Genomic DNA, 24,416 nt, shown 5'->3' with positions numbered 1-24,416 from the left:
AAATTCATTTGTTCACAACACGGCAAGTAAATCGAAAGCTAATGTAGAAACGTAAAACTTATCTAAAAATATAACATATATAGATTACGAATAAACGGAAAATGCTTATCTTATCAAATTTCTAAAGAAAGATTGGGATGATGCTGATAAAAGTCTTCACTCGTTTCTGGGAGACTATATAAAGAATAGTAATAAGTAGTAATAACTAGTAGTACTTCATTAGATATGCTTATCAAATACTTAACAATGCTCAGCACAGCCTTACGCATATTAAGAGGTGCTAATACATATTATTATAAGTTGAGAGTTGCTTCATTTATTATCTTTTATTGAACTCATAAATCCATGAGATAGTTGTATCTGAATGGAAATCGCACAAAGCTGAGGCGCGGCCAATTTCAAGTAGCTGATAATCATTTTGGGTAAAATCGTAAATTTCATCACATCGTAATGCATTCTACAAGTGTTTAAGAAGTGGGGAAGTGCAAAGAAATGAACGACCCAATTCCAAAAAACAGTTGTCGCAACAGATCAGTTAGTGCATATATCACGGATGTAGAACGACTCGACTTGCCGACTCGGGGCCTTGGCTATCAGTGACATATCTGACACATGTATCAAGCACGTGACGTCGTTGTCTCTTACGTTGTTGTTGTTGCTGTCTTTTGTTCATTTGCTTGTTCGTCGCATTGCTCATACGCCGCATTGTCCAGTGGACACGTTTTTTGTTATCGTCGCCGCCGTTTGGCGCTCATAAAGTGTCGTGATATTCATAAAGATAAACTTGCCTAGTTGCCGTTTAAGCCCAAAACGTGCGTGCGTGCGTCTGCCACATTCACGCTAAGCCATCTTCTCCCTATCTTGCCCTCGTTCTCTTTAGGCGTCGTCGAATTCTCGTGTGATTTTTATCGTCCTTTTGATGCCGTGCACGGCGGGGCAATTAAAATGTCCATTAGGCTCTATTAAAATGCCATTGGTTATTGGCCTCCTTGAAGATATTTGCTTTGTTCGTCTACTTCGCTTTCCTCACTTTGTGGCAGCCTGTGTGGCCTTACACTGGAGCACACTTGATGCAATTATATGCGACCAACTTGCAACAAGCCGTGCAACAAACAACTCAATTATCATCAGAGCAACCATAATTTCGTGGTTAGACACAAGGAAACCTAATTGTCTTCCTTAAATTAGCTAAATTATGCGGTCCCTAAGAATGCCTTTCAAAAGGCGTGAAAAGGAATTGGAATAAAAATAAGTTCAAATAACAACATTGATGATTAGGATAGCCAAATCGTACACTGATAAAATAAATGTTCTGGTCTAAAAAATGCTGTGAGAACATAAAATTCTTAAATTAAGAGAACATACTTGATTTTAAAAACATTTTAAATAAGACCAAGTTCTTATTCAAAGAATAAATGTTCTTAAAATTAAAATCAAAAAATAAAATAAATAAAAGTTATTTTTTATATTTAAAATTGTTTATATTTTTAAGTTTTAATTTATTTATACTTTATTCTGTTTTAGTAATTTTTAAATGTTATTTTAATTTGCTACGAGTGGGATTCGAGCCACCGAATTGAAGATTTTTATTTTTATATTATTGTTTTAAGGTTTTTAGATTAATAGCCTTAGTTTTAGTAATTTGGTCCTAAAATAATCTTATTTTAAGAACAAAATATTTAAGATAAATGTTCTTGATTTTGGAAGTTGGTCTTTTTTTCAGTTTATGTTCTTTAAGAACAGTAAAATAGTTGATTTTTGAGTTGCATTTTCAAAAATAAAAATAATAATATAACAACATTTAAAAGAGACACATAGTATTATCCTAATATTGCAATCCTATCTTTAATTTATAAAAGGTCCAGGAGAGGAAAAGTAATGAGAATCGTTTAAGCATCAACAATAATATTAACTGGAATTCAATATGGGAAAAATCCCAATATTTTTGCAGAAACTCTAAATGCAAAGCTAGAAACTTGAAATTTGGCATGGTCCTAAGTTAGACTAATGTAGAATTTAAATTTAATTTTTTTTTAAATTGGACCCTCCCAATCCGACTATGAAGAAATGCAAAAACATTAGTTAGACTTAAGTGGACTTTAATATTTTTTTTTTTTGTTTTTTACTTGGATCTTATCTTCATCCCCTTCCTCTTCGATCAATACAAAAATTTCAATAAAAAAACTAACTAAATGTAAAGCTAAACACTTACCATTTTGGATATTTGTTAGTAAAACTAAACTATTTTTTTATTTTTTTTTTACCTTGTCTTCAGCCCCCTTCCATGCAAATGTTTAAAAGAAAACCGATTTTTTATCATAAATGTACATCTGCAACATGTGTTTTTTCACAAAAAGGGGCATAAAACGGGCAAACGTTATAAATGACATTTGATTCTAGATGGTTTAGTTAACCACCTTTTAACAAAACTCTTGTGATGCATTGTGATGTACAAAAGTAATACTTCACAGAACATGAAAAAAATTATTAGTTTTGAGCTAAAAATACACGTGAACAACACATTGCAGAATTGCACAATTAAACACAAATATTAAAAATTTCTTTTAACAACTTATTTAAAATACCTTGATTAACATTTTTCATATTAACACTTTTTGCCTATGTCAATAAAACAAACACATTAAGGGTAGTCCCGAAAAACCTAAGAAACATATTTTTGTTCTATCCTGAGTATTCAGATTTAGAATATCAAAAAATTTTCAAGATTCTTCACCACAAAAAATTTGAATCAAAGGCTAAATATCGGACTCTTTTCCCATAGTGGAATTGTTATAATTTTATCATATACATATTTGAATATGTCATTTAATAAATTCTGCATTGTATTCAAAGATATTGCAAATAAATTATTTTTTGAGTTATTGAGTTATTAATATTGATTTTAAAAATATTTTACAATAAGAATTTGTTTTCAAAATTTGAAATAAATTCTTATAAATTTATTAAGTTTTAAATAAAAAATTTTATTTTTAATTTATCTGAATCAAAAATAATAATTGTGAATTACTATAAAAATATAATATATTTATTAAATAAAATTTGTAAATTATTAATTGTATGTCATTTAAATTAAATTTGTAAAATATTAATTGTTAATCATTGATTATAAATTAATTAATTGGTTGAACTATATAATTACAGTTTTTCTTTTTTAACTGAAATTAAATATTTACATTTGTAAATTAGACGATCAATGGGGTGTTCAAAATGAAAGTGCATGGATATTGTGTTTTTCATAAAATTCTAAAATTATTAATTGATAGCTTATATAAACTTATAATTGAAATATTCATTAAATATAGTCAAAAGTTGCAGGAAAAAACTTGTATACATTATTTTGAATTAATTTTTTTAAGGCACAGATCGAGAACTGATTAATTCAGTCTGCAGTTTTCGCACTTTCACCCTCCCTCTCAATTTCATTTTCACTCTTTCTTTTCGATCTCCTTTGTTCCTCCTCTGTTCTTCCTTCTTGGCTGCTGCTTTATTTGTTGGCCGCCTGGCGAAACTTTTTAGCCAACTGACGACTTTCTGACATTTGTCGTCATCGTCGTATGGAGGAAGCCAGGCAGCCAAGAAACATCCTCATTTTCAACAACATAAACGTGGCCTTATTAAAAGTGCAAAAAACTTTTATCTTTCGTGCAGATTGTTGTTGTGTATGCGTGTGTGCGTGTAGCTGTAGCTGTAGCTGTAGGTGTATGTGTGTGGTGTGGTGTGGGCGTGGGCGTGGCTTTTGCCTTCGCTTCGCACTGCAATACACAAGTTGGGAAGCCCAAAACTAACCAAGAAATTATTATCAATGTACGCATAATTCATTAAAACGTGCAACTTTTTCCACCCACGGTGGTGGGCGGCGTAGGCGTGGCAGTGACAGACCGCTTGAGTTTTTGGCTGGCTGCTGCTTACTTGATGACAGCGACGGCGACAAGCGCTGATGATGATAATGTCAAAGTGCACTTTGTCATTATATCAGGAGGCAGAGGCACACACACACACCATTGCACATACACATGTACACACATATACGTATGTCTACACACACACATGCGGGCCGCAAGCGGAAGGAAGAAACTAACTAACTTTGTTAAAAGTGTGCTCTGTTTATGCATGTCTCACACTCTGCCCTCTCTCTCTCTTTCCCTGTCTGTCTCTCTCTTTTTCTCTCTCTCGCTCTTTCTCCCTGTCTCTATCTTTGCTGCTCACAAACAGTGCATGTGTGTGTGTGTGTGTGTGTCACTTGGTGTGCACTGCAATGAACTTATCGTCCAAGTTTTAAGCGTGAACTTTCTGCCATGCCAGCAGCCACGCCTCCACTTGAAGCTTTCTTCTCGTCTTGTCCCTCGCTCCCCAAAAACCTGGTGCTGTTGCACAGGAACCGCAGCCATTGCATTGAAAATTGGCTGCTTTCCTTTTAGCTTCCCCAAGACAACCCGCTTCTCACCCCTGCTGGATGCTCATCAAAGGCCGCCTGCAACGGCATCATAATTCGCTATTAGAAGTCACTTAAAAACTTTTGCAAGTTTTCCATGCAGCTGCCAACATCGTTGTCAGACCGCCTATTGCCACGCCTATGCCCGCACCCAGAGTCTACCTTTCTGGCAACCCTTCCTTCACACACACAAACACACACACACAAACACACACATACATGCATAAGAAGCCAGCAGACCGAAAAACTTTTAGCTTCGCTTTCGTTGCTTGAAAATTATATTAATTGCGCGGCATGCACTTTTTAATTGAATAATTGTAGGCATAATGGTGGGCGTGGCATAGATCTCAACTGCCCACCTCCCTCCCTGTTACCATCTTAGTCGGGGAGGGAGACAACACATGGCTCCACAGTCGCTGCAACCAGAACCCACCGCAACTATCTTCACATTTACATCATTACTTTATGTTGCAAAACTCAATTGTAATTAATTCTATCACAAATAAGGAAGTGCTGCAGTCGAGCATACTCGACTGTCGTAGACTCTGTACCTACTATGGAAAAAGAAAACGCTGGTCAAAATTAAATAATATTTAGGAGAAGCCTAGATCTTAATATATAAATCCACACAACTAAAGCCGATGAACACTCGGCCGTCAAATAGCAGTCTTGTTAACAAACCCGCAATTCAAGTCCTGCTTTAATTTCTGATTACTGCCCATTACCATTAAAAACAAGACAAAAATATGTCGTGACTATTCTATTTAAATCGGTTAAAAGGTGCTCTTTTCAAGTGCTGTGCTATATTTTCCACAGTTTAAAAACGAATCTAAAAGTATTAGGATCATTAATAGTTGGACTTTTTTAAAAAATCAAAAACATTACGAGGACGGCATAAGTCTTAATTCAACCAATGTATCAGGAGCGAAGACAAAGATCAGTACAAAGGGGCTATTAACGTGCGATCGCTTAGGAAAAAAAATTAATTTTATCAATAAAATATCAATATCTACAGCGCAGGCTTCTGGGCATTTATCACCAGCTCTTAAATCGTACTTAATCCATTCCCTGATGAAGTTTCTATTTCAACTACAGCACCAGCTCAACCAAAAAATACAGCTGCAGAGTGTTGTGCGTGTTTGTTTAAAATCGCTTTCTGCTTTATTTCTTAACGCTGTTATTGGTCCCAAAGGGCTTTACTTGATTTTGTACTAAGTGTGAACACTTCGCTGCCCGTTCAGACTTTGAATTTAAGTCATCTGGAAAAAAATCTTTAGCCGATAGGAAATATATAATATTTTTAGCAAACACACAAAACACAAGTTGATATCAACAATTCATAAAAACACTTTTGTTCGATAAAATTTTTGTACGGGTGAGACATATTCCGATAAGTTAACGAAATAAATGTATGCATATTGAGAAAGTAAATAAGGAATAAAATTTCTTCTCAAAAGTAACTTGCTCAGAAGCTAAATATATGTTTATTTTGAAAAATCTTTAAATTTGCTAAACCCTTTTACAAAAATTCATATGTTATATTATATTATAACAATTTTTTTTGTCGCAAACTAAGTAAACCCTTGTACTTTTTTTTAAGTACGGGGTCGAAATGCATTTAATTCTTGTAGTTTGTTTACTTCTTAAGTTAAAGAGTCAGAGAACATTAAGTATTAGTTCTATGTATGTAAAATAAAATTAAATATAAGTAAAATAAAAATAAATAAATAAAATATTCTAAAATCAAGATTTTCGCGTCGAGAACATACAATTCTTAAAGTAAGAAAACACATTTTGGCTTTAAGAACAATTTGAGTAAGACCAAGTTCTTATTTTACGAATAAATTTTCTTATTATAGTAATAAATGCTATTAAAATTAAAGTAAAAAAAAAATAAAAATGATTTTCAAATTTATAAAATTTTATTGCTTTTTAATTTTGTGTTATTCACATTTTATTTTATCTTTGTAATTTGATAAATGTTATTTAATCTTGTTGCGAGTGGAACTCGAACCGTCGCCTGCTGTTTTCAACTGAAGCGGCGTCTCTAACCAGAGCGTAACGGGTCCACAAATGTCCAAACAGTTGTTAAAAATTTTTTTTAATTAGTGGGGGTTTCTAGGGGCCCGAAGCCCCTATGTGCCCATAACTGCTTGGTGTTCTTCTAAATGTTATAAATAATACCGCAGGAATTGCTTATTTATATAAGCTTCAAGCAATTGTTAAATAGTTTTATTAACGAATTAATTTGCTGAATTTCATGTATCAGACACACACTCACTCACACAGAGTCATAGCCTTGATATGGAATATTGCGCATACGCCGCGTGTGCCGATTAAATTCGATTTGCCATCGCATTTCAATTTAATTAATCTGCAGTAGAGGCTTCAGCGGCTTCTGTTGTCGCTTAACGTTTGCCACCGTTGCTGCTGCTTCTGCAGTGGCTCGATAAGTGAGCCGGCTCTCCAAAGTATGCAATGAGTATTATTAAATGCATATATAATTGCATTTTCAACGCGCACAAACAAAGGCCAACCCCAACGATGTCTCCAGCTTTGTACACAGCACGCCTCAGCTCAATTCTCTGCGGAGCTGAAATCATCATTAAAGTAATTATAGCTGTCAACGCGACTATGGAAATGGAAGGATGAAACATTTATCCAGGAGGCAGCATGTGCACGGACTCATAAAGGTAAAAACTGCCAGGTCCGGCTGGGGTTCATTGATTCATTCAGCTGCCAGGACACGCCCTCTGGCCAATCGCCAACATACAGTTTTGTCCTCCTTGTTATTCTTCCTCTTAACAAATCTTTAGAAAACTTATCGATTGCCCATCAACTTAGCAATTAAAGACTTATGAACAATTAAGTGGGCTACACTTAAAAGTATTGGACCAGCAGATAGCCTGTAAATTATAGGAAAGTTGCAGAACATTATTCAATTTAGTGATGTACATACATACTAGACGTTTACGCCGCCGCCGTCGATTTTTGCATTTTCTGACGCAGTGGCGGCGTCCGGCATGCAAAAAATTATTAACATTTTGAAATATATCACATATAGTGACCAAATAGCCATTTTAAATAATTGATCGTTGAGATTGTCTTATTCTTCCTAAGTCGCTTCTCTAGAACATTTAACTGCTATATTGTTGTTTACTAGACTTGTCCTGACATTGTTCACTGTGGTCAACATGTTCACTTGCTTTGTTGTTTTTTTTTTTTTTCTTTGTGTCAACTCACTCAGTTTGTTCACTTGTTCACTACAGCAAATTAAAAATTCTTTGAACAACAAGAAGGTACAAAAGTAAATTAAGTAATTTAATTTTATTTTTCTATTTCCGTAATTTCCCGTATTTTCTTTTTGTTGATATTGTAAATATGAAAATTAACAAGTGAACAAAAATGAGTAAGTGGCTAAGATATCTCATTTGATTTTTGACTAATCGTTCTTATGGCAGCTATATAATATAGTGAACCGATTTGAACAAAATTTGCACAGGGTTTATGCAACTAACTTAAATGCATTATCTGTCAGATTGGTTGTGATATCTCTAAACACATTAAAGTTTTTCGTACTAAAACGTGATTTTCGACCGATCGTTCCTATTGCCACTATATGATGTAGTGGGCCGATTTGAACCAACTTGGTCCAGGATGTATAAGACCAACTTAAATACAAAGTGTATCAGTTTGGTTAAGATATCTCAAAAAAAATGTTTCTTACTACTTGATTTTTAGCCGATTGTTCCAATGTGAGCTGTATGATATAGTGGTAAGATCCAATGAAAAAAAAACTTGATTTGCCTGCAATGTAGGGGAGCCTACATACCAAGCACTTTTTTTTCAAATAAACAAACTTAACTTAACTTAAGCGGGGTCTAAAAACGATTAGAAATAGAAATACCATCAGTAGTGGGTTAACACAAGTTTAACAACATGTTCTTGTAAGTAGTTAACCCATTGGTTTTTGCTTGTTTCTTGTTTTCTTTTCGCTGCTTTCTTTCATTTCCATACGCTGTTGGCAACGAAAGCAAAAGCTTAACTTCAATACAAGATTCAGGTGGAAATCAAAGTCGAACCTAATTTTAACACATCTTAACGAACCTTTCTCCCTCCTCCCCATACACTCTAACACTCTTTGCTGTGCTTCGCCTTGGCTTTCATGATCATTTCTCTCTCTCTCTCTCTTTCTCTCTGTGTCCTTGTGGTGCTTTGGCACTGCTTCGCCTTGCAGAACTTAAATAAAGTTGCAATCATCAGCGAGTTTGGCCCCAAAATCCTCAACTATAACCGACCTAGGTAACACCAATTCCTCTCTCTCTTTCTCTCTGTCCCTCTCTTGCTTCTCACACTGCTGTCGAGGAGGCATAAGAACTTGGCGCTCTGAATGATTAACGTGATTTGCTGATGAGTTTTGTTGCTGGCTCAAAGTTTCTTCTTTCCCCTGCGCTACTTCTGCTCCATCTGCTTCTTCTTGTTGTGCTTACTCTTCAACGCTTCTTTGGCCTGTCGACTTGTTGTTTGTTGTTGTTGCTGCTTTTAATAACTCTGGTAAGCGTAGCATGACGCACTGTGTCCCAGCGTTGTCGTTCTTGACTTTTAATTGAAACTTTTGCCGTTCCACAAGCGTTCCGCCAAAGCGGCGCGGCGGCATAAGCACGTGATAAAAGAGAGAGAGAGAGAGAGAGAGAGAGAGAAGGAAGAGAGTGAGACAGAGACAAAAGCAGAGACAGACAAATATAACTGCGTTTCCTCTCTCTATACATAGGTGTACCAAGAGTTGGGGGGAATGAATTTCTAGACTGCATCCAAATGCTTTTGATGTTAATGAGACGACAAACAGTGCGTCAAGAAATTGTTTTGACAACAACAACAATTTCAAATATTTTATTTTGAAAAAAAAAAAACAAGAAAAATTCTTTTGTTTAATAATTTTTTAAGATGGCAGTTCGCGCTAGTGACGAAAGCAGCACTAGCAATTTATACAGCTAATATGGAAAATTTGCTACGACTTTCCGAACAGACCGATTTATACACTGATCGAAAGGTTTAGTCCTAACTAACATAATAGCATACTAAAACGTTTGCTAACTCACCTGTTTCATAAGATAAGGGGATGTAAATGGGAGGAAAAAAATTTAAATGATCCCAGCTAATGGGGCTAATCATGATCACCCAAATCTGACAAGTAGTTCAAAAGATGCTTAAATTTGAAGTTTTTAGTGGACTTCTTAAAATGCAATGAAAAGTCAGTTTGTTTATCTGTTTGCTTGTGTGTTTGCATCAAGGCGCTAAAGAAGCTTAGATATAATGATGGGGATTTATTTCTTTTCGAAAATCTAGAAATTTTTGTTCTACGACTTTTTGAAAAAACCTAGTTTAGCAGGAAAACGCTAAATCCCAACTGTTTCCAAACCATAGAAGCTATTGGTATATATTTATATACAGATATGTTCCATATATTATTGGAAAGGTGTATTCGAGGGCTTTTAGGAGAGGACCTTTAAACTTTTTTTTTTACGTACTCAGGTTAGATTTTACAGGTGAAATAAGGTTTATTAGCTTACCTTTTGGCGATTTCTGACAAAACGGCTCTAAAGATTTTTAGTATGTTGTAGTATGTATAAGGGACTTGGAAGATATTACCTGTTGACTGAATATACACATTTTTCTATCGGTCGAAAATCACGTATTAGTACGAAAAACTTTTAAGTTTTATGAGATATCTCAGCCAAACTGATACAATAAGAAAAAATAGAAAATTGGCATTCGGCACTGCGCAAAAAGTAATTTTTATGTACAAGGAAGCTCACACTTTTTGCGCACAGTGTACAATGTCAATTTTCGTGTTTTTTTTTTATTATTAATTTATATTTTTATTTAAAACTTTTATATTAAACTGAATTTTGTTCGTCACAAAATTGGATATCAGAAATTTTGGGGCTAGAAATTTCTTTCGTCACTAGACTATTATCTCTTGTAGAGGTTTTTTTTGTGAGATAAGTTTTTCTTTTATCTTAGATTGATTTTGAAACATTAAACAAATAATAAAAATATTTACTATATACTTTTATTTTTTTTAAATATATTATGATTACCTAAGCTTCTCAAAAAAGTTAGGCATCTCTTAATAAATAATTTTATGGCATTAAAAAAATGGAGGAAAACTATGGGCCAAATAAGATAATTTATTTCTAAAAAATTGAGTAAATCCTGAAATGTCTACTAAACTTACTTACTAACTTTCTTACTTTCCTACATACGTGTGCAGATCAAGTTACAAAAAAAATTGTATTTTGTCATAACAATTACATGACTTACTGTGTGTCTCTGTATGCCTCTGTGTATGTGTATATGCATGGACAACATGTATCTGGGTGGAGTGGGGGGAAAATTTGCCAAATTGTGTTAGGCGAAAGCTTTGGTTAACTGTATTTAAAGCTTTGATGGATGAGTGTTGATTGACTGTTGAATTTGACAACGAATTGCACTTAAAATGTTGCGTTGCCTGCTGCGCCAATGATGGTCATATGTATTGCTGCATGTCAAATAAATGTCCAGGCAGACAAGTTGGTTCACTTTTTAGCGGAAACTAAAGCTCAAGTTCAATTTGAGTTGATAATAAAAATAAATAAATAAGTAAACAAATTGAAGCGCAAGTCAAATAACTAAAATGAAACCAACAAAATATAAACTAAAATTCGACATTGAATGTTGGGCCGTAGTCAAGGTCAGCAAATAGTAAATAGTAGTAGTACCAATAATAACAACAAAAACAATGGCAGTGGCAGCAGGTGCGTTGTCCGGCATATTTAAATGCATTAGACAGCACTATCAGCAGCAACAACAACAACAATAACAACGACAACTTCAACTATTAATTACACATTTTTAAGGCGACTCCCGCTGCTCGCTCCCCCTTCCCTCCTGCAAATGGCTATTCAAATGCTCAAAGTCAAGTGCAAAAAAAAATAGTTAAGCGACATCGACTCATTAAAATGCTGAGTAAACGCGCTTCGCACCGCTCAACGCGCCCCAAGCTGATCATTAATACACACGCACACACATACACACACAAACATTCAAGCATAAGATCGGTACTGACATCTTAGCTATTTTATAACTGAACCTAGCGTTTTCGTAAAAAGAGCTAAAAAGTCACAAGAAAAAATGATCGGGAATTTGAAAGTCTTATATATAGGAGATTTGAATCTAAGAACAGGATAAACTTTTATTTTAAATGTGTATCATAATCATGCATTTGATATCTTAAATGTGACTAAATTAAGTTTAAAATTTTATTTTTTTTAAATATCGAATTAAATAATATTAGAAAGTCTAATCTACCAAATATTAAAATAAGAATATAAATAAAAACAATGTGAATGGGCATACCAAAATATTAAGGAATAGGAAAAAAAACTATTCTAAAATACAATTAAACATTATAAAAATACTAATATACATTTTTGGTATACATCATATTTTAATTTTTAACTACAATTACATATATAATCAGCATTTTCTTAATATTATTCAAAGCTTTTAAGCAATTTCTAGCTTATTTAATCAAACTCAAGTTGGCTATTTTAGCCTCCGAATTAGTGACAACACTGCATAAGACCTTTCGACATATTGCCATCTCGCTTGCACACGGCTGAGACAAGCGCCGGCGCACCTGCGGCACTTTGCACTGCAATCATTATAAATATAGTTTGGTTCCAAAGTTTACCCAAAATTCATTAGTCTAGGCACAATATTTAATTTAGCATAAATTACTAAATTTATTAAGTTGTAATACCTACATATTTACCTTTGCATGCACACACGCATTCATACAAATTACACACACTATTTATAATACATACAAGTATGCAGTACACACAACATGCTTACATGGTTATGTTAAGCCAATGGCTGTAAACACCTGTTACTTTACAGGTCAAACATGTTTCATGTTCGACAAGAAGCATCGTCATGCGCGCATGCGTGATACAATGATTTAAGTATCGTACAGTGGTACACTACGCTACATTTGCTAGCTTCATTTTTACAACAGTCTTATAGCCTATTTCTACGACAGCACATTTGGCACATTCGAAGCCATTTTCATCATTCGGCCCGAATGTGGACTTCATTTCAGTTCAAAATTCGAACTATCATTTTGGCTCGCCCCGGCGAATTTCAGTATTTTTTTTTATCGATCACGCGATGCTTATCGATAAACTCTTGAAAAAAGCAAATAGATTAGCAAAAAATTTGAGCGAATTATAATTGCAAAATAAAAATGAAAATATACTTATTTTAAGCTTTTTATAATTTTTGCACAGAAATCGAACTGCTGATTTATATAGGGTGAATGGAATATGTTTTAACATTTAATCGTGGAAATCCAGAAATCTGACATATTCAAATGTGGCAAATGTGAGTGGTCGTAAAAATAGCCTATTATAAATCGTTACAGGTAGCAAGTACAATATCATGAAAATAACTGATGAAATAATATTGGCTTATCTAAATTTTTTGCACTCTGTATATTGGTATTTTCATATTTTATCATTACAATTTTAATTAACTTCCCAGTTACAAACGCTTTGCAACCTTATCCACTGTTTTGTTCACACAAATCATTAGTTCATGTGCACTTAAAGTCCACTGTACAAACGGCGCCAGCAACATGTTGCGACAACAGAGCTGTTATGTGCGTCTGTTAACTCAACAGCGCGTCGTTAACGTAGCGACTGTCTGTTAAACCGCGACGTTAGTCTTTTGCCGGCATTCAAATCGAACGCGCGTGTTTACGTCCGTCGCTGCCGTATTTAGGATTATTGTAAATGTTTCGCAGTTTGCGTAAATATAAACTTGGTTAGTTTTGCGCGCGTGATTTGATTCTTGGTGTGCATGTAAATAATAATTGTTGCTGTTAATTGCTGGTTATTCTGCATTCATTAAGAGCGTTATAATAAAGGCTTAACAATATTTGTCGTCCGACCAACAACAAAAACCAGGACAAAAAGCAACATAATCATTTTTTTTAATGTTTTTTCTCCCATTGTTTTTTTTTTTGGGCAATCAAATGTCAGTGCATTAAATATAATTCAAGTGCAATTGTTGCTGTTTTTTGCTACACGTGAAGTGCTACACACGCACATACATATATACAAAACTTACATATGCGTGTATGTAAAGTTGTAAATTGTGTGTAAAGGAAAACCCAAAGGCAAAGCAACGAGCAATAACAAAATTTTTGATATACAAGCAAAATAAGAAAACAAAAAAAATAAAAAGAAAAAATATACCAAGTTGAAAGAAATTTAAAACCGGATTCAATACAACAACAACAACAACAACAACAAAAACAACAGCAGCCAAAGAAACAACAAATTTCTCGCTGCGGCTACGCACACAGCAGCGACGCCGACGCCAACGTTAACATCTATCCTCAACGACAGCATCCCGCGGCAGCTGCTCAGCCGATTGTGTTATAGTTGTTGTTGCTATTGCTATTGCTGCTGCTGCTGTTAGACGGCAGCAGAGCAGAGCAGGCGCAACAGGAGCGATCGCTGTGCAAGTATAAGAAAAAGTGGAAGGAGAAGCAGAAGAAGAAGAAGCAAAAGCAATAGCAAGCAGACATCGCTAAAAGGTGAGTGCAAATGTTTTTGTTGTCTTGCTGTGGTTCTGGTTCTCCGTTAGTTTTTAGTGTGTGGGCAGCAGGAAACCAATCGATGTCAGCGCAAGCAGTAAAAGAGGATAAAATGGGAAATGGAAAACGTATTTGATTCTGTTGAATGAAAATAGAGGAGACGCTAACAATTGCCAATAGCAAATTGAGAATGTTTTATAATTTCTGCGATTCCCTTTGGCATGTAAACAGATCAGTGAGAGAGAACGGAGAAAAAAAACCAAATGTTTTATGCATCTTTCTATGTATGTATGCGTGTACATCTTAACATTTGTATGCTTGTATTTCTGTTGAGTTGTCGGCGAATTCGACGGCTTTTAGGAACAGTATTTTAGAAACAGTGATGCGAGCCTGTAAAATAGGAATTGTGCGATAAAAGAAAACAGTAGCAAGAATAATAAATTAAAATCAAATTGAAAATAAAGTGGATATTGTAATAAATGAATATGGGCAGTTCCCCAGAAATGTCAGCTGCAGCCAAAACCGTAAAATTGACCTTAAAGTCACATCTTGTGAAATTTTCTTGCAGAAAAATGTTCAAGTTACTTGTTTAAACATTTTACACATAAATAAGTTCATTAGTTTGAGCATACCGACTGCATCTGTGAATAAATTAAGTTATTCCATATTTTTGCCTGTTTTGCCAAAAGTTGACTTCCAAAATGGAGTTTTTGTATTATAATGATTTTTTGACGATATCTTTCATTTAAGAACAAAAAACTAATGAAAATGCAAAGAAAACACTTCAATTCTAGTTATGTAAATGTAATTCATACGAAGTAAACAAACAACATAAAAAACATGATGGAACAAAATGTCGCATGCGACATGCCGCGTGCGACAGTGATTCAAATTAAATTAAAAAAAAAAAACTACTTAATATTTTTAAATTAAACAAAAAACATTATTGAGAAATATCAATACATAACATTTGAAAATTAATTGCATCAAAATATTCGTTCACGTTTCGCTGAAATCAGTATTTGAACTGGTCGCCAAAAAAACAACTTCTGTTTCAGTCGCGTGCGATTGCCTTGGATTCAAAAAATTTTTTTAAAACGAACAATTGCCCCAAATCCACCTTAGCATCAATATTAGTGCTAATCAAGACCTATAAGTTTCGCCTTATGTCACAATAAAATAATGTTTTGGAATATGTTTTTTTCACCTTGACTGCGTACGAATGTCGCATTCGACATTAGAGAATTACCCATATATTAATTTTAATAGAGTCACCATAAGCTACAGTTAGTCAAGTATATCAGCTGTCAAAAGAATCACATATATATTTGTTTTTATTTTTAAAAATTGTTAAGGCCAATGCATTTATTTATATGTTTGAAACTTGTTCTTAAAACCGAAAGCAAGTACATATATGTACACATAAGATAAAATAAGATTAAAATGAACAACCAAAAATTTGTGATTTTTTGCTAAATGAAATATATGATTTTGGTATTTTGTTAATTGTTTTGATGTATTGAAATTTAAATAGCAATACTTTGTGAGACTTGAGTACAGTCAAAAAGTCTAGCATTTTATCCGTCAAATTCCATAACTTTTTTTTTTGTATTTTTTAGAAAGCAAAACTGTTTATCCTATGAAAATCTTTTGCGCAAAAAAAAAGTGTGAAACAGAAAAAGTGTGGCCCAGTATGCCACTGGCCTCACCTTTCATTCAAAATTGTAAATCAATGTAAATATCGGTCAACATGTTTATGGTCAAAGCATATTGACAGGTGTCTGACTGACCGGCGCCATAAAAACCGCTGACATAATGAGCTAAAAAGCTGAACAAACAGTGCAATATGCAAGAAGACACATGGAAATAACCATAGCTCTTAGAAATGTGCATAGATTTCATGTGTTGGCATTGCACTCGTTACACACTTTGTTACCTTTTTTTCCCCAATACCCTGTTGACACGAATTGCTTAAAATATGGCATATGTAAGACTTAACATGTTGAAAAAAATTTCTCAACCTTTTACGAACAAAGATATTACCTATATTTATTATCTTATTATTATTATCTTCGTTACAAGACGTTTTAAATAAAATAACATCTGTTCGCTCTTTATTGATTGATTGAAGTATAGTTGGTCTACAAAATGCATTTTTTTTTTTTAAATATATTTAATCTTAACTAACCAGTTATATTTTGTCACAAATGTATTTGTTGCATGAAAAACATTAACTTAATTATTATTAAAATATCTAGAGATTTTATGAAAATGCCTGATAGTATGTTATATAGTTTCTATAACTTAGAAAGAAAGGTATTACTCGAAATAAAATTAAATTAATATAATAATATATGCTATAGAAAGGGTAGTTAAAATTCAACACGCCAAAGCTGGCATTTCTTGCTTGACTTATTGCTTTGGTTTGGTTTTATTTAAGTGGATTTTTTTTTGCTTTGTGACGATATTATGAGTTAGGGGGTTAGGTCCACATTTATGAGTTGCTGTTATTATTGTTGGTGTTGGAATGTAACACTTAACGACTTTGCGTTAATTTCATCCGAAAAATATTGGATCACCGAAAAGCTAAACATTTTATTCATATGCTCCATATGATAGAGAAGAGAAGATGGTCTCAATGAGTTTAAAGAGAGTGTTGCGAAAATACGAAAAATTCGCCGGCGTGAGAGTATCTCATAGAAGCGCTAATTAAATTAGCACCCTGGAAAAGGGAAAGGGAGCTGAACAGCAGTCAACACTAAATTGGATTAATGCAGATATAAAGAGAGCAAAGACAAGAGGAACGTAAAGAGCGAGAGAGAGGGAGAACGAGAAAGAGAGAATTGAAAGACTGTAATAGCTTTTTGGTAGCACATTTGTGATACAAATGTCGAGCATTGTTAACAATAAATTCCAATAAATACTTATATACATTTAATTCTCGGTTAAGTGGTGCTATCCCCATCTCGCTTGCACTTGTGGCACCCTGTTGCAGAGGGAAGGAGGGAAGTAAGCGCCGGCGTCAGAGTGGACATTCCATAATCGAAATACAAATAATTGCTAACAAAGTTGTTTTCATTTCTTTTGCCGCATTTGTGTTTGTTATTGTTCATTTGTTTTGTCCCTTTTGCTTTGCTTGTCTTTTACGGGTCGCGTTATCAATATTGTGATTAGAACTTTTTACTTTCGCTCTTTGAAATGGAAATGTCTTAATTTTCGAATCGAATAAGATGAGAAAAAAAATAAAAACAATTGTGGAAAGTATTGGAAGTATTCTTTTTCCTTATGGGGAGCTTTAAAACTTGAGCTTAGTATCGAGTCTGAATGTTAAATATGATTTATAATATTCCAAAATACTATAAATTTATAGATGTTTGTCAGTATATTCTCATTAATTTTGTGGATAAATTACCAGAATGTGGAGTGATTAAGTTAATATGTTATTGGCTATAACATTGATTATCGAGTATTTATCGATACACATGCTAATCAAATTGATTGGACAAATGAATGTTTTAATTTTATTTGTTTTACGACCTGAAGGCTATCGACAATCAACATTGACGATGTTCTACGATAATGTTGATAATTTGTCGGTTTTTGTGCGCATTATTCACGAGTAACTCGTTTGCCAAGTCATCCGCTTAATTGTGTCCAAAATTTGATAATAAAAAAGATGGCAAGTAATGGTTACCACAAACTGCAGATTGTGTGATATAATTTCGCAAGTCGTACGATTAGAAGGTACGCGTCCATATCGGCGGGGACTTATATGCATGCTTCATTGAACTATTGTTTCGCTTTCAACACTCTTAATTTGATTTGCAAAAAGAAAGTGAAAATCTTACATTGCAAAATCATGCAAACCAAACCCCAACACAACAACAACAACAGCAACCACACAAGCATCATTAACAACATGGTTCACTCCCTCGCGCCATGTTAACTAATTAAAAAACTGGCAAAAAAAAAAAAGAAATGCGGTTGATGTGTTTTTGAGCATATTTCTGTCTAGCTGATTAATGTCTTTATGGTTAGCCAAGTTATTGGATTCGTTTATATACATATTATAATTGTCTTAGATTCGATAGTTTGGCAACAGCAGCAACAGCTGTCGATACGAGTATAATGAGTATTCATTTGCTTTATCTCTCTTGATATCCAATCCACATCACAAACACACACACACACTCACCCACTTCAATACGCCCTTTTAAAATGTTGAACAGTTCGTGATTTTTATTCAATTTGTTGCATTTCGACTAACGAATTGAAATCGAACCATATTCATATTCGTAAATGATATTACATTTTTTTTTTGGCTACAATTTCGCAAAGTTTTTTGTTTGTAATTGAAGGCGCTTCCATTTGAGACCCGGAAACAATAAAGAGACCTCATCGAATCATCGACTCTTTGTTTGCTTATTAATGCTTATTAATGAATCTTTCAGCTTTCTGAAAATTGAAACTGAACTACATTCAAAAATATTTCATAGGCTTCTCAAGACATTAATATGGATATTGAAACTATTTTTTTTGATTCATTCGTTATCGCATTCGAAGTTAATCAATAATGTTTGTTTAATTGATTAATTACAAGAACTAATAGATAAAGGATGTTCACGCAGATAACACAATTTATGAATGAGAACAGTACAATATACATTTATGTCAATTGGTCGAACCCCCTCTCTTAGGCCAGTCTTCTCAACTCTTTTGTAATCGTGTGAGCTTCACGCGCAGTTCTAATTCCCAGACCCAAAAAAAAAAAACCGAACCAAGAAGAAACGACTTGGCAACCGCAAAACCGAATTACAAGCAAGAATAAAAACTTAAAAAAAAAGACATTTTCGTTAGCTGATTTATTGTAAAATGTGCCTATTATCATTTTGGTTGTTTCATTTTCTTAGTGCATTTTCAATTGTCTGCCATTGCATGGTTTTTCCTTTAGTTTTTGGCTCGAATAATTTTATATTTAGCTGCTGGCTTCTTGGGGTCTTTTGGTCTTTTTGCTCGCGCTTCTCTCACGAAGCTCACGAAACGCATTCGCTGAAACACTATAAAAACTAAGAAAAAAAAAATATATAATAAAGAAAAACCGTTGAAATGAATGCATGGGGTTTCGTGTGGCACGATGTGAGAAGTGGAAGTGGAATGCAGAGCTGCGGGGCGCGTTTATATATAGAATTGGCGATTTTCTATCCATTCTCTTCAATTGCAAACAGTAAAGCAGCCAAAGATACCTCCTAGCGATATCTGTAAATAAACTAACATTCGAAACTTTTAAAACACTTAAAGATTTTTTTAAACACAATAGGATATAATAACTATCCAAAAGTTAATTATTTTTTTTCTCTTTAAAAAAAATTGGAAGATTCAAGTATAAATCTTAAAAAAATTTGACATGGTAATTGTAAAGTGTTACGATCTTCAGCTAAGCTCCGGATTTTTGTACAAATACGAATTTTTCTATACTTTTCCAAAGGGGATATTTTGAGAATTATATTTTTAAATCCTGTTGAGGATTGACCTTTTTATGCAACTTTTATATCGTGGTATAAAACGTTCATCTTAGACACAGAACATTAATAATATTAGGTGAGCAAATAAGTTCCCGCTGTTTTTATACCTATTATTGAAAAAAGAAGTAAGATTGTATATTGTGTTCGTTGGAATGTATGAAATTCAAATTGGAACTTAACAAATATTTCCAAACTTTTATTAAAAAGATACGAAATTTGATCCAATTGCTTTATTAACAAAATAAAAAAATATTCTTATTCCATGATTTAATGCCGAATTCTGTGCTTTTTGCTGAAGCCCAGAATAAGAATATTTAAAAATTTTTTTAATAAAGCAATTGGTTCAAAAGATATTCAACAAAACTTTTTTTTATTTTCATTTAAAAGTTATTAAATCTTATTTGTGACTTTTAAAATAAAAATAAAAAATAACTCTGATATTAAATGTTTATTGGAAAAATTAAGAATAAGTGTTATTTTTAAAATTTGAATAAAAAATTTTATTTAATTATTATTTTGCACTTTTTAAATAAAAATCAAAAATAAGAACTAAAAATGATTTTTTTTTATCGGAAATTTAAGTTTTTAGCTTATAACGACAAAAATAAGAAATTTCGGTGTATTGCATGTTATCCTAACATATTTCTATCATATTGATTTATTTTCGTCAAAATTTGCTACGGTCCCTGTTTTAAAGTACTTATATATATATTAAAATCATTAGCGGGTATCCTATTGTCGGGATCTCGACTATAACCTTTCCCACTTGTTGTTTTTACAAAAATGTAACTTTATTATAAAAAAAATGGTTAACAAGGATTCAATCAAAGTATTGCCCATGGCTACCCACAACTTTTTCCTATCTTTGTGGGAGAGCTCGTATACCTTGACGGTAAAAGTCTTCGTCCTTTGAGGCTATTCACGAATCAAGCCATTTTTGATGTCCTCATATGAATGAAACTGCTGAACACCCAGGCCATGTGCCATAGAACGGAACAAGTAATAATCGGACGGCGCAATATCTAGAGAATATGGCGGGTGGGGAAGGACTTTCCTTTTGAGCGTTCCCAAATAGGTTTTAACAGGCTTGGCAACGTGAGGCCGAGCATTGTCATGCAGTAAAAACACTTTATCGTGCCTCTGCTCGAATTGTAGCCGTTTTTCGCGCAGTGCTCGGCTCAACCGCATCAATTAAGTTCGATACCGTTCCCCAGTGATGGTTTCGCTTGGGTTCAACAGCTCTTAATAAATAACACCAAACTGGTCGCACCGTGAATATTCGGCCGAGCCGACGACGTAGAAGCATGACTGGGTAGTGCCCAAGATTCTTTTCTTTTCCTTTTAATGTATTCAGTTTTCTTCAGCCGTCACAATACGATGAAGAAAACCCTTCCTTTAGCTGCTGTTTTCTTCGAATAAAATAAAAAAATCAACGCTCCCCGCACGTTTGCTTGGTACAAAATTAGACATTTTCACACAACCAGAATAAAAGCAAAAATTAAAACACGTATGTGTCAAAGCGGTTTGTTTACCATATGTACAAGCTTGGTTCATGAACTTTAGAATATGTCAAAATCGATCAGCTGTTACTGCTAGAGCCGTTTATTGACAAACAGCGAGAACTTATTTGCGCACCTTATATATAATCTTAATTTTAATTGATAAATTACAATTGTTTCGGTATTTTGAATAAAGATAAAAAATTGTTTCAGAAAAAAATTATAAAAATACTGTTCAAATGCATTTTTACGCATATAGGAACTAAGAGCTGAATAAACTATTAAAAATAAATCACATTTATAAATAAAAAAATCTAAAGCCAATTTTCCGTTGAGGTACATTAACAGCTATCGATAAGTTATCGACAGTGCAACAGTGTTTATTGAAATGGCTGTCTGATGGGGAATGAGGGGAGGAGGGGTTTAAAAACAAGTTTCGAGTGCATCCTTCGAAATGCCTCCTTGCAGCATTTTGCAAAAGTTTTTCCCCACACATGTCGCCAACTCTTTCGATGCGTTTTCAACTTGTTGTTATATGTCTGCTGCTCTTCCCCTTTTTCGTTCCATATGTCAACCCTTTGCAGAGTTGGACAACATGTGTGTGTGTGTGTGTGTGCCGTACATTTGTCGTAGTCGCAGTCCGAGTTGCGAGTTGCAAGTGCGACTCGTTTTTTATTTGTGTAATTAAAATAATAATAATGCGGCGTCGTCGGCGGCTGTGGCAGCGTCTGCACGTGTGCGTCTCGAGTGGGCGTGGCAACCAAATAAGTGGAGTACGGAAGAGTGAGCGGAAGGGGGGCGGCGTAAGCAAAGTGGTAGGTGGTGGAGCTCTCTTGCTGTGGTTGGAGGTGTGAACAATTTGGTGGCACATGTGTGCCTGCAATTGTTGTTGTTCTTGTTGTTGTTTGCTGTTGTTGGGATTGTTTTTGCTTTGTTTGTTTGTTGCATTTGACTTTTCTTGTGCTGTTCTTTGGCGTTTGTTCTACTTGCCCGTTGTTTTTGTTGTTAACATTTGGGGTGCATACACAATGCGACTTTAAGGTGTGCAAGTGTGTTTGTATGTGTGTGTGTGTATGTGTGTTTTTGTATGTTTATTTTTTGTGTTGGTTCTTGATTTGGGGCTCGTCGTGCGCAGTTCGACAGTTAAATTGAAATTGTAATATTGAAATTCATTTGAAAACCTTAAAGACCTTTTATTTGGGTTCACAAAGCAAAAGAAAATGATCTTTTATTATGGGAATTAAGCAGTACAAAAAGTAGCATTAAATTATAAAAGTATTAAGCTACTGAAGAGCTGATTTTGAAAACTATTAGGAGTATCCCAGAACCACAATTTATTTATAAAATTTTGTTAAATTACAAACACATCAATATTGTCATAAAATCGGTTACAAAATAGTGCTGTTAACCTTTTTTATTACATTTTATTTAGGCATGTTCCACAAATCTCTAACAGTACAATTTTATAAACTGAATAATTATACATTAAATGATGTTATTTATTGTTAATTTATTTATTTGGCTTCCTAGCACTACAAGAAAAACTTATAAAAACTTATAAACTAAAAATTTAAATTTAAATGTACACATAATTTTAAATTTTGTAATTTGAATAAATTATTATTATTATAATTATGATTATAATTATATATTAATTTCTATAAAATATACCAATAATTATGAATTTTTATTAATAATATATAAATATATTTACTTCTTGTGACTTTGTTAATTATAATCTAAACTTTAATAGTCACTCTTTTATTAGTATATTAGAAACATTTTCAAGCTACGTTTTGAACCCATAGGGTATGTACTTGCTAATACTCGCTAGCTGTGATAAATTCGATAATCTCAAGCCTCTCTACAGAATGGGAGCATCCATTCTGCTAAAAAATCAAGAAAGTATTTGAACTTCTGCATGAATTTAGTCGCTTTCTTTGTGCCACAGATTTGCCCGTTAGACGAGGTGCAACAAGTGATTGGCACTTGAGATTTGACCAAAATGTTGCAGCAGCTGTTAACTAGCCCAAGAATCTGAGCGCATGACAAGTTGGGCACCTAGGAAAAGTGAATATGATGGATCGATGGCAAACCGGCAACCAAAGCTGCAACAAGCTGCTCAAGCCAAAAGCAGTTAAAGAAGCAACCAAGAAACAAAAAAAAAAAAAAAAAAAAATAAAGAAAAAAAAAATATGCAAAGACAACCGGTTTCTAGACGTTAGCTGTTGTTTGTTGTGCTTGTTGTTGTTTTTGTTGCTGCTGATGTTGTGTATGCCTTAAACAAATTCCTGCAGCAGCTAAACAGAAAATGAAGAAAGAAAAACCCAATTCGGGGCTAGACGAAGTTGCGAGGCGGGTGGCAAAGGCAACGGCAACGGGAGTGGGAACGGGAGCGGCATTTAACCAGCAAACATACAACGTGCAACAACAGCAACAACAAGAAGAGATAGCAGACAACGCATGTTTTGGCCCAAAGACAAACGCAACAACAACACCGTCATGTGATGTTGAACGAGTTATGTGCAGCCTGAGGCTTCATCATCATCAACATCATCATTATCATTGTCAGTCCTCCTTAGTGAATGTCTGTGTGTGTGTATATATATATATATATGTGTGATGTTAATGAGGAGCACTCTTGAATTAATTCAACCTTGTTGTTGCTGTTGTATAGCTGCCGGGCCATGTTGCATGTAGCACATGCAACGAATGCCACAAAGAGAGTATGAGAGCGTGCAAGTGAAATGGAGAGAGCTAGAGAGAGAGAGAGAGACAGCAGGGCAAAGAAAGCTTAAACAGCAACTGCTTGAAATAATAATGTTGATATAAGAGCTTGCTGCGTTCAAATTAAATTTTCCAAAACAATCGCAGCGGAAGGCTAAAAATCTTTTCTCTGACATTTTTCAGGGTCAACCAAGAAAATCTTGATGCATCACCAAAAATACGAAGAAAGCTAACCACAATTCTAGAGAAGCAAGAAAAATTGGTTATCTTCTTCGAAGATTTGATACTCTTGCAAAGCTCTGTAATCAATTTTCAACTATTAGTCCTATTTGGGTTTTCACAACGTAAAAGTCAATACAAAATATACAATTTGCAAATTTAGCTGACATATATTATGAAACAACAAAAATATTTTTAAAGAACCTTAACTTTTGACCGATCACTCCTATGACAGCATATGATCAAGTGCCAGAATTTCCACCAAATGTTTTAGATAGTACAAAATACAAAATCTGTAAAAATAATTGCCACATCTAAATGTACATCTGATGTACATACGTACATGACTA

At 33.9% G+C, this 24,416-nt stretch overlaps 1 protein-coding gene across 1 annotated transcript in view; it reads left to right on the top strand.

Annotated features, from left to right (window-relative positions):
• The first annotated feature begins 13,225 nt into the window (after positions 1 to 13,225).
• Positions 13,226 to 24,416, top strand: part of LOC117780395 — a 112,127-nt gene continuing 100,936 nt past the window's right edge. Inside the window, exon 1 of the mRNA XM_034616910.1 lies at positions 13,226 to 14,099. The gene's annotated coding sequence lies outside the window, so the exon portion shown is untranslated. The remainder of the gene's footprint in view (positions 14,100 to 24,416) is intronic.

The sequence above is a fragment of the Drosophila innubila genome, chromosome X (assembly GCF_004354385.1).
Source record: "Drosophila innubila isolate TH190305 chromosome X, UK_Dinn_1.0, whole genome shotgun sequence".
Lineage (NCBI taxonomy): Eukaryota > Metazoa > Arthropoda > Insecta > Diptera > Drosophilidae > Drosophila > Drosophila innubila.
The sequence above is the reverse complement of the archived record's forward strand: the minus strand, read 5'-3'. Positions and strand labels throughout refer to the sequence as shown.